At 51.0% G+C, this 3,949-nt stretch overlaps 1 long non-coding RNA gene and 1 other non-coding gene across 3 annotated transcripts; both read left to right on the top strand.

The window, feature by feature from the left end:
* The first annotated feature begins 310 nt into the window (after positions 1-310).
* LOC132649524 (uncharacterized) lies at positions 311-3,370 on the top strand. Of its 2 annotated transcripts, XR_009588002.1 has the most exons (3): positions 311-1,026; positions 1,401-2,011; positions 2,130-3,370. It is a non-coding gene; the product is annotated as an uncharacterized LOC132649524 (long non-coding RNA). The 2 variants fall into 2 exon arrangements; XR_009588001.1 differs by having other exon boundaries at positions 1,401-3,370.
* A 128-nt stretch (positions 3,371-3,498) lies between these two features.
* Positions 3,499-3,605, top strand: LOC132649636 (U6 spliceosomal RNA). Its single transcript, XR_009588119.1, has one exon. It is a non-coding gene; the product is annotated as a U6 spliceosomal RNA (small nuclear RNA).
* The last annotated feature ends 344 nt before the right edge of the window (positions 3,606-3,949 follow it).

Below are 3,949 nucleotides of genomic sequence, written 5' to 3'. Positions count from 1 at the left end.
CAGCCCCTCAGAAGTTGCTTAAGGGAGAGAGAGAGATAGTGAGTAACAGTGTTTGCTATACGAGCGTGAAGACACGGGGTTTTAAATCCCCAGTACCCACATACAAAGCCAAGTATGGCCACAAACTGCCTGTAACCCCTGTACTGGGAGCAGAGGGGCAGAGGCAGGAGGAGCTTGGGGCTAGCTGACCACCAGCCGAATTCCAGGTTCAGGGAGAGACCCTGTCCCTAGAAGTTGAGTGGACTTCCTCTTACAGCCTCCTCAGGTACGAGAGTGTGCACACCCACATATGCACACACAGGCAAACACACACACACACACAGACACACACAGGTGTGTACACAAACACATGCACGTATAATAAATAAATAATGTTTTTAAAACAAAGAAAGTACTTGATAACTTCATTCTATTAAATTAACTTCAAAAGCGTAAATGTAGTGAAGACGCAGCTTTAGGTCCTGCAGAAAAGAACCTATGGCCAGGAAGGGTTCAACACTCTGGGACTTTTGTCTAGGTAACAGCCAGAGTCTGCACAGCCCCGGAAGAAGGGCATGTAGCTTCAAGCCTGCTAGTCCCACTCCGAGCACCACAACTGGGAAGGATCCCGCCTTCCCTCCCTGGAATCCAGGACTGGAGGTAGCTCCCCCCACCACCCCCACCGGCTGTGTCTGTATAGTCATTGCCTCACTGGAGGACAAGAGAGTTCTGTTTCCTGTTTGCTTGAGGGGTCAAGGTCCATCTCGGTTTGCATGTGACTCCTCCATGCAGGTCAACTTTGCCGTGAATGCTTTCCTTTGGGTGGATGCCCTTCCCCTGTCACCAATGTGCGTGGGAGATGCCTGTCCCGAGTGCTATGGGAGCCCAGAGAGGCCCGCTGGCTCCCATGAACCACACAGCCCACCAGCGAGAGGCTGCTGCCCCTCACCACAGACTCCAGGCCCTGAGGAACAGGTTCCGCAGCGGAGCCACCTGCCGGCTCTGACTCAGGCACTGATGAGGGAGCCTGCCAGAGCACCTGTTAAAGTATGTGGCTGAATGTTGCCTTCTGACCTGCAGATGTGTAGCATGGCATGCCTCACACACACCATGCATATGTGAGGGTGTGAGGGCATGAGAGAGTGAGTGTGTGTGTGTGTGTGTGTGTGTGTGTGTGTGTGAATGTGTGTCAGGATGTACATGGAGTTAGAGGAGCTGCCATCTTGCCCTTTGCCCCACAGTGCTGGTGAGGAATGGCCATGGCCTCTTTTCTAGCTCTTCTCCTACTGGCCACCAAAGCAAAAGAAACCAGACAAAGCATCTGTCCTCCTGCCTCCGGCCCTGTGCTTTGGAATGCTGCTGTTTTTAGTGGTTTGAGGTGTGGACTTCATGATTAGGTGTGAAGTGGATTTCTCTCCTAGGGGTGAGAGCAATGCCAAGAAGCTGTGGAATTCACTTGGATAGCTACTGGGGGGTCACACGGCTCCCAGCATGGCAGTGGCCTAAAAGCTGTGTCAGAGGAACTGTGTCTGATGTCTTGGGATCCCATGCTGGAGGACTCACCCTGAAGCAGGAGGATCCTGACCCTTCCTGGAGTGGGGTCACATGCTCCCACGAGAGCAGTGTTTCGAGGTGAAGAGAGAGGAATTAGGGTAGAGCGACAGATGGTGCCCGAGGTAATCACTATTTGCTGCTGGAGGAATCTGGAAGACTGCAGAAAATCAGGTCAGGAAAACAAGCTCCGAATAAAAATGCTTGTCGTGTGTAGCAAAAGTCCCCAAGGGTAGCTCTCCCCTGTACCCCTGCATTTAGCGTTTTAAAACACTTGTGTATATATGTGCAGCTATGTGATGTGCACGAGGAGGCCAGAGGTCACCCTCCACTGTGGATCTTTGAATTCTTCCCACCTTGCTTTTTGAGGCAAGGGGTCTCGTTGGCCTGAAGTTTGCGGAGTTACGTCTGAACCAGCCAGCAACAAGCCCAGAGATCCTCCTCCTGTCTCTTGCCTTCCTAGCACTGACTGAGATTATATGTGAGCGCCACTATGCCAGGGGGGAGGTTCTTGGGGGAGGGGTGGACTCAAGTTCCCATGTTTGCATGGCTTTACTGAACACCTGTTACTTGTGCTCATCTTTGGCTTTTAAATACAGTCTGCTCCAAACAAGGTCCATTGCTGTGTTGTTGTGGATGCTGCCTCCTACAGCAAAGGAGACTCGCACAAACTGCTGTCGTGTATACAGCAGGGATTCTTTGGTCACAGCTGTGAGTTTCCAGAAGAAGAAAACAGTCCACGGTCTTGAACACGGCCTCTCATGTACCTCATTGTGTCTGACACCGCAACCCATCGCTCTGCTCTTCCTCCCAAGAAAGCACTGTGCACCTGTCTCTCCCCAACATGGCAACTATGTGAGGTAGAAATCTTCCCCTCTGAGGGAGGGCATCTCTGTGGGCCCATAGTCCTTCGCACTGTTGGCCATAGACCTGCACATTCATTTACAGTGGAGAGAAGGACTGTGCTGGCTTCCTCTCCTTGATAACAGCAGTGGGCGGCACTCACTGGAAACTGGAAGCTGTCAGGGCTATTGGAAGCCCTCTCTGCATAGCTGGCACTTGGCTCATTGAAGCCTTCTTTCCTCCACAGGGTAGTAGGGATGATGACACTTGGCCAGGGCATCCCACTGCCCTTCCTGAGTAAACCTGTACAGTTTAGCTATAAAGAGCGGTAACTCAGGTTCTTTGAGTACCTTGAGGTATCGCTTGCATTGGTGGCTTGGCTCAGTGATACATACGAAGGAGTCAGGAGAAGAGCAACATCTGCATCTCAACATGACGTAACCTAGAAGAATGAGCAGAAGAACAATGGTTCCTAAAGAGGAGAGGAAGTGAGGAAGGAGGCAGGTCTGTCCGCTTCTCCTTGACACCCATTACCCGGCGCTAGGATACATCTGTCACGTAGGCACACGGTGAATGGGATTTTTGAAAGTTCCTGTGGCTTCCACCTTCCTACTCTTCCCAGTCTCCCTCTCTTCGCAGCTTCCAGGCTGATTGTCTCCCAGCGGCCACTGTGTTTCCTCTCCACAAAATAATCCAGACATTTGGCCAAGAGCTGTGGTTTGAGTCTGGAGTTTTCCGCATGGGGTCATATTTGGAGGCTTAGTCCCCAGCTGATGGTGCTATGTGGTAAGGCTGTGGAACCTCTGGGAAATGGAGTCTTGCTGGAGAAAGTGGTCCACTGGGCATGGGCCTTGACATTTAACAGCCCCGCCTGCTTCCTGTTCATTCTTGGCTGCCTCAGTACCGTGTCACCAGATGCCTCCACCTCCTGCCTTTTCCACCATGATGGTCTGTGTTACCTCTAACCGTGAGCCAAAAGTAAACCTTTCTTTGCTAAGTTGCTTTTTTCAGTTTGTTTTGTTAAAGCAAGGAGAAAAGAAATGAATACACAGCGTTTCCCTGAAAACCTCCCTTCCCCTCCATCTAAGTCCTGCTTCTGAGCCTTCTCTTAACCTGAGTCCAGGGGTGTTCACTTTGGTAGCACAGAGACTAAAATTGGAATGATACAGAGAAGATTAGCACAGCCCCTGTGCAGAGATGACTCACAAATTCCTGAAGGGTTCCATAAAAACAAACAAATAAACAAACAAACAAACAAACAGAACTAGAACCTAGGGTTAGAAATCAGGTTCAAAGAGAGACTTGCCCAGATCTTTGCTCGTGCCCCATGAAAACCTCATTTTTCTCAAGTTGCCCCCAGCCATGGAAAGGTCCTGGAAGCCTCAGAAACAGAAAAGGGGCCATTTTCTTAGAGTATGTGACATCTTCAGCTGGGGGACCAGCCCAACCTGTGTCCACTCTCCCAGTGAGAGGAGTGGTCTCTGTGCAGAGTAAGGTCTCTGCTCTTCTCCTCCAAATTCTCAGTGCTGTGCTCAGCCCACACCCATAGGGCTGCCACTTGCCAGCAAGGCCAGAT

The sequence above is a fragment of the Meriones unguiculatus genome, chromosome 20, assembly GCF_030254825.1.
Source record: "Meriones unguiculatus strain TT.TT164.6M chromosome 20, Bangor_MerUng_6.1, whole genome shotgun sequence".
In the NCBI taxonomy this organism is placed as follows: domain Eukaryota; kingdom Metazoa; phylum Chordata; class Mammalia; order Rodentia; family Muridae; genus Meriones; species Meriones unguiculatus.
This window is presented reverse-complemented; position numbering and strand designations above follow the sequence as displayed.